This window comes from Schistocerca cancellata, chromosome 2, assembly GCF_023864275.1.
Source record: "Schistocerca cancellata isolate TAMUIC-IGC-003103 chromosome 2, iqSchCanc2.1, whole genome shotgun sequence".
NCBI classification, from domain to species: Eukaryota; Metazoa; Arthropoda; class Insecta; order Orthoptera; family Acrididae; genus Schistocerca; species Schistocerca cancellata.
The window spans coordinates 517,881,260-517,888,675 of record NC_064627.1 but is presented as its reverse complement, the minus strand read 5'-3'; positions in this window follow the sequence as shown (position 1 = coordinate 517,888,675).

Genomic DNA, 7,416 nt, shown 5'->3' with positions numbered 1-7,416 from the left:
TTGACAGCAGCATGTACTTCGGACGGTAATTCCCTATTCCTGCTGCTGTGTCCCCAACCAGTGGTGCAGATGACACAGAGTGTTGCAGGGAGTTATGATTTGTTCTCGGATGGCAGGCACAGAAGGGAGTACAATACATTTGGTGCACAATACAGCGATCCTCTCTGATGGTGGTCACACGTTGTTGATCACAACCTTGGTGACGAGTGTGCATGCCATCACATTCCCATGCAGTCGACATTGGCCCACTGTCACCTCCCAAAACTGGGCATTTTACAGTTTGATCAATGGCCAAATGGGGACTCATAATGGGGCTACATTCAGACTCCATCAGGTGCTTATAATGCTGTCTCACGTGAGTACACCGCACCTCCGTGTCCTTCACAGCGATAATATCCGATGCTCTTCATGCCCAGTTCCACGAACAACAGTAAACACGAAGAACACTAATGAGATCTGTGATTGTTCTTCCTGTAAAGGAGAATTTCAACTGTAATAATGTACATAACCGCCAGTGCCGTGTAGTTATACAAAGTAGATACTAGATTCTTCTTAAAAACTAAAATTCTTGTGGAGATAAGTCTTCTTCGAAGCTAAAAGTCGTCTTGTGAACTGAAGGTAAACTTCAAACTAATAATTTTTGAGAACATTTCTCTTGGAGAAGCGGCAGTCTGGTAAAAGTTCCTTAAAAATGGATTACAAACAGTCTCGACCGCAAAAAACATTTATTTCGGTGGTAATCGGCTTCTGTCAGTATTTGACCATCCTCAGACCCTCATACCATAAAGGTAGACGTTGGCGATGAATGGATCGGTTGTTGACGTTCGTGGAGGCATAATATCCGCTCCATTCAGCGCCAGCGCCTACCATCATGGTATGAGGGTCTGAGGATGGTCAAATACTGACTGAAACCGGTTACCATCGAAATAAATGTTTTTGCGGTCGAGACTGTTTGTAATCCATTTTTAAAGTCTTCTTGAAATGTAATAGGCAATTATGCTCTTATTCTGGTGTTCAAACTGTCTTTAAGTAGTTCTGGAATTTGTTCCCGTACTCCCCCTCCCCCCTTTTTTGTCTTTAACGTCCAATGCTGCAGAAGGAGATACTTGCAGGGTTGGGTTGTTAGAGTTTTCAGTGTACTGTGTGAAGCATCTTGGTAGCCAATTGTAACAATTTGTCTTGGATTGGGAAAAGGCTTCCAGCAAGGCCGCAAGATATTCGTCATTTTAATTACGCTGTTGGCCATTAGGATTGCGACACCAAAAAGGATAACAAATAACGAAATTTCACTTGTTGTGTGCCTCTGTCACTGTGGTTCAAATGGCTCTGAGCACTATGGGACTTAACATCTGTGGTCATCAGTCCCCTAGAACTTAGAACTACTTAAACCTAACTAACCTAAGGACATCACACACATCCATGCCCGAGGCAGGATTCGAACCTGCGACCGTAGCAGTCGCGCGGTTCCGGACTGCGCGCCTAGAACCGCAAGACCACCGCGGCCGGCTCTGTCACTGTGTCTATTTACATGTTGAGGCAGCTAAGAGAGGCCACCAGAAGTATAACCAGAATGAATTAATGTATCGAGATGTTGATTTCGCCAAGTTATAGCGGACAACATGGCGAATTTCCTTACGTCCACAAGTAATTTTTATAAGTTGGCAAATTACGACATCGAATTTGTTGTTTTCTAATTGTTTTATATACATTGAAAGAAGCTTCTAAGAGACCTTCAGCGATATAACGTGTGTAGGACTTGATCAAACAGTATGAGGTTACTTTTCGTAACACACACTGCAAATGTTAATAAGTGACATCTCGGAAGTACGATCAATCAGACAAATGTTCTGCGAACACTACAATCCATCGCATTTCATCCTCTTCACATTTCGCTGCGTCTACAACTTCATGCTAATGACTTACAAAATTGGTTTTAATTCTCCGAATGTTATCTACGAAAAATGCAAAGTGATGTGGCATATCCAGGCAAAATTTTGTTTAAGGAACAAGTATCGTTTAGAAACCATAGGCAAGTCAATCTTCACAATATGCACAAACCCCTAGCTGACAATCCTCGCTGACTCGAAGAAATGGATAAAAATAGTGTCTTTGGTCTGTCAACGTTTCGTGCGTGTCGTAAGACCTGCATCATTGCTCCCAGTTTTATTGATGGGAATCTAAATATACTTAAGTATCTCGAATTCCAAAGATATGCTGCTGCTGCAGCTATGAGAAGACATCCCACTGGACATAGGGCAAGCAATGTGATACCAACATTACACATGCCCCTCCCATTCCTCACATATGGCTTATTTCAATAGTGGTACAAGTCTATTTTTGTTCATTCTGAGATACAGAGAAACAGTTGAGATACCAGAAATATTCAAGTATGTATACATACTTGATTATTTCTGGTATCTCAACTGCAGATTTTTCAGCGCTCTTTTAACTTTAGGACTCTGTATCTCAGAATGAACAAAAATAGACTTGTACCACTATTGAAATAAGCCCTTAATATAATGACAGAACCTCGTAAGAGAACGTTTGTAGATCATTGCAACTGTAATTCAGGAAACATACCAAACTTAACACTACTTAACTTTTATCTGTAGCGAAAATTAAAGTAAGGGGTCTATTAGGAAGCACCAACAACTCGCGAAGGTATGAAATGCCTTATAACGCGGGCTGTGCTGCAGATGAAATTCAGTGTGCAGTATTCTTTCTCCAGAATCACTTTACGGTGTGTAGCAGCGCTCAAGGTGAACTTTTTGAGCACTTGGTATGACAGCCGTGATAAAAAACACACGAATCCAACCTGAGTTACGTGTTTGAATACACTTGGTAAGGCGGGGCAGACCTTTGTGATACCTCTTCTCCTGAGAGCGGGACAGTGGTTTGCGGCGCTGTGCTCTTGATATTATTTGATCACCTCTTGTACATGTTAAGTCGTTGAAGTTGCCTTATAACCTTCTTTCAAATGGTACAGAAAAGAATATATAGTTCCATTAATTAAAAAAAAAGGTCAGTGTCGTAATTCGGTGACTATAAGCGCTAAAAATTACTTGCGAACATCAGAATATTCGCCATATTATCTGCTGTAACTTGGCGAAAACCGCACCTCGATATATTGATTCATTCTGGACATATTTTGGGTGACCTGCCTTAACTTTTTTCTGTATTGTTGTTTCAGTTCCCCACACGGGGGGGAATGGTAAATTGGGTGCTGAGAGTTGGTTTTTACAGTTGTGTATCTAGGAAGAGAAGAAAGCACGGGAAGTGGACGTGTTGGTATAGGATGGGAGTTGGGGAGGATAGGCAGATGCGGGTGGCGAGGCAGAATGCATGTCTTTCCAGGATTTCAAGGGACTTACAGAATTTATGGGAGTGGACGATATTTATGATTTTTACATACAAACAGATGACAGTAGATGAAGTTTATCTAAAAAGACACAAAGATGGGAAATGTAAATGGTTTTAAAACTTGTTTGGCAATCTTATATTAAGGTTAAAATATACTGTTGAATATGAGTTATGCCATGGTGTAATGGTGATGCTGGTGATACATGAAAATAGTTATTTTGGAGGTGCAACGAGGTAGTGATTAAAAGTCAAATGGTTCAAATGGCTCTGGGCACTATGGGACTTAACATCGGAGGTCATCAGTCCCATAGAATTTAGAACTACGTAAACCTAACTAACCTAAGGACATCACACACATGCATGCCCGAGGCAGGATTCGAAGCTGCTATCGTAGCGGTCGCGCGGTTCCAGACCGAAGCGCCTAGAACCGCTCGGCCACTCCGGCCGGCGACTAAAAGTCAGCAAGGTGGAGGAAGGTATAAGGAGGAAATGTAAGGATTGTGTGAGGAAGAGCGTTGTGATTTGGGGTAGAAAGAGGGGTATGGCTAGAGACAGATTTCATTGTTGGCGAGTGGGAGCTAGTTGAAATTGCGGCTGAAGAGGATGGATAAGGCACGATGGCGCATGGAAAGTGGAATATGGATATCGTGGCGCAACAGGATACCTTGATTGGTGATTAGTGAGTGGGAAATTGGGTTCTGGGAGTGGGTTTTTGCAGTTAGTGTATCAGACCCGAAGGTGTTGTTGGAAGAAAAAAAGGCACGAGAAGTGGACGAGTTGCTATAGGATGGGAGTTGGGGAGGATAGGCAGATGATGAAGGTGAGGCAAAGTGCATGTCTAACAAGAATTTAGCGGGGTAGGAGATCCAAGCAACGTTGGTGTCAGGGAGGATGTGGTAGATGAGGGACTTATAGGTGAGAATAATGGTAGAGGGACGTTGACCCAGGTACGACCTGTTAGTAGTTTTAGTCCGTTTTGGCTGTGATTTGGATGGTAAGAAGATGTGAATTCCATGTTAGTTTTCTTTCGAGGCTTAGTCTTAATTAATTTACTGAGTTAGTCAGAAGAATGGGTTGGTTGTAGAGGGAGAGTTGAAAATCTGGACAATGGAAACGTCAAGTGATGCTACCACAGATGATGGCGTAGCTTTTCCGTGGATTTACGTGAAGTCCACTCGACCAGGAGATTCTCTGCTGTGCCGTTTCCTGTGTTGTGAGATGATTGAAAATAAAATGGGCTTGTGGATGTGTGACATAGGTACTGAGATAGCAGATGGTGCCAGTGACGAGGACTATTTGCTGTAGGGTGTGAGGTCTTTCCAAATGCTGTATGTTTTGAAGGATTAAGGTTGCAAAATAAATTGTATTTTCAATGGTGGGTGGGGGAAAAGGGAGTTGTTCGTGTAGAGTGGTATATCAACTGCGCATATGGGTATGGTGAGTTCAGGCTTTTTGGGAGAGGATTTGCATTTGTGAGAGCAGATGTGGCGAAGCAGGTGAAGTGGGGATTTTAGGTTCAGGCAATGTTGGTGAAGGTGGTTTTGCTTGCAGTGAAGGACAGGCCTGTGGGTTCCAGCAACTTTCTGTCACGTTTTCATCATATTGGAGGCATCGCTGACATCTATACGCTTTTGTAGTAGATTGTGATGCTTCTACAGGATACTTTCTGTGGTAAATCAAGGCCCCAATTTTATAAGTTTGTCAGTGGTGTCGGGTGACTCCGAGAATAATCGTACTAAGAAGCGAGGTCTACTATTACCTTGAATGCGTAATGCCTTGTGCACATTATTCGTGGTTGTGGGTTTTATTTGTGTGTGTACTGTAAGTTCATCTTTTGGATTACAGCTGTGAGCATTGGGGGTCGGCGTGAGGCTGGGGTTTTTTGGTGCAGGGTTTTTAAGGGTCGTTATCGTTTCATTTTCGCCAAATGAGGGGATAATTCGAAGTGAGATGAATGAGAATTAAGAGCGTCGGTTTTAATGCTGATGCAATCTCTCATAGGGATGAGTTGGTTAGTGAGGAAAGTCTTAGGATTATAAATTTGTGACCAGGTCTACTAAGCAAAAGGGAAAAGGAATGTACCTAGTTCTGGGATGATTTCGACCTCCATGTCACCAGTATCTGGAAGAGTTAGCTGGATTCTTTTAGTTTCACCCTGACGCTCACTGATACCCAACCTTTTGTTAGTTTTACTGATATGTTTAGGTTGATTGTGTAAGAGAGGTTATGGGATAACTGGGGGGCTAGGGAATGATTACCTGCTGGTATTGGTATATGCGTCAAAGCTGGTGTTGTGGGTGGCAGTGTTGTGTGTGCTGCTGGTGGTCGTGTGTCTTCTACTGTTGCTGGTGATGCTGCAACTGATGATGCTGCTGGCAATGATGCAGCTGGTGCTGCGATTGCCGGCAGTAATGGTGATGTCAGGAGCGTCTCCAGACGCATGTCGGCCTGGAATCTCATTGAATGGAGTAGAGTTGTCTTCAGTGATGTGTTGTGGTTCGAAATGAGCCCTGATGACCAGTGAAGACGAGTCTGGAGACGCCCCGGATAGCGGTGGGGCTACAAACCTGACTGTCGCCTGACATACGGCTCAACAACCAGGAGTAACAGTCTGGGGTGCCATTTCGTTTCATAGCAGGATCCCTTTGGTTGTGATCCCTCAGCATCTTTATAGTACATCGGTCGTCGACGGTATTGTACACCTGGTTTTGTTGCCCTTCATGGCAAGTCATCCTGAGCTTATGTTGCAGCAAGATACTGCCCGCCTGCACACAGCCAGAGTTTCTGTTGCTTGTCTTCGTGCTTTCCGAACCCTTCCTTAGCCAGAAAGATCGCTAGATCTTTCCCCAGTTGAGAACATTTGGGGCATTACGGGCAGGACCTCAGGATTCTGATGGTCTAACGCACCAAGTGGACAGAATTTGGCACGATATCCCTCAGGAGTAAATCGAACAACTCTACCAATCAATGCCAATCTGAATAACTTCTTCCAATCAGTGCCAATCTGAATAACTGTTCACTTAAGGGTCAGAGGTCGGCCAACGTTTTATTGACTTATTAAGCTTAAGAAATTCTTTCTCTTGAATGAGACATCCAATTTTTCTGAAATTGTATTAATTTGTTTGTTTGTACATGAACATCACAACTACCGATTTCCACCCCATTCGTTAATTATTTCGTGGTGCGTCGTTTTCTTGTCTTGTGTCCATCTGTATGTGCTGCAGCCTAATCTCCGCGTCTTCTTTAGGGATTTTGATCCAGTTTTCACTAACAGGTACGCCGATTCACGAGGAACAATCGAATAGCCGCAGTAACTCGATGGAGCAGCAGTGCCTAGACACAGCAGAAAGCGTGACCAAATAATCATATGGTATGGTGTTGTAGTTCCGCCTTGTGCACCAAGCGACTAGGTAGATGTTTATTCGTCCGCTCTGCCGCAGCATCACAAGTGTTTGGCAGTTCATACTACGCGACCACGATATTGCACTTGGCCTCCCGTGGCCGTTGTCGGAAACAGGCGGTGATGCTACTGTAACCAAGTGTAGCAGTGACAAAGAAAAGCGCATTGTGCTGTGGATGAAGACAGTTGTGTGTATACTAGCAAGTAGCTCAGCGCGTCCTTGTGAAATACCGCGATAAAAACTCAGGGTAAGCCAACCGAAGCGCCGTCACTCCAAGCCGGCCGGAGTGGACGAGCGGTTCTAGGCGCTATAGCCTGGAACCGCGCAACCGCGACGGTCGCAGGTTCGAATCCTGCCTCGGGCATGCATTTGTGTGATGTCCTTAGGTTAGTTAGGTTTAAGTAGTTATAAGTTCTAGAGGACTGATGAAGTCAGAAGTTAAGTCCCATAGTGCTCAGAGCATTTGAACCGCCACTCCAAGATGCAATAATATTATCGTCGATTAATAATTTTGGTGGTATATGTGCATTTGTATTTGTGACATCTTCGTTGTCTTGTCTCGTCCTTAGTTGAGTACGTGCCTGACAGTAGCCTATCTAGTACGTCATAAATGACTTTTTTCTGACTGTACGTAAAGACTAATGTTAGGAACACC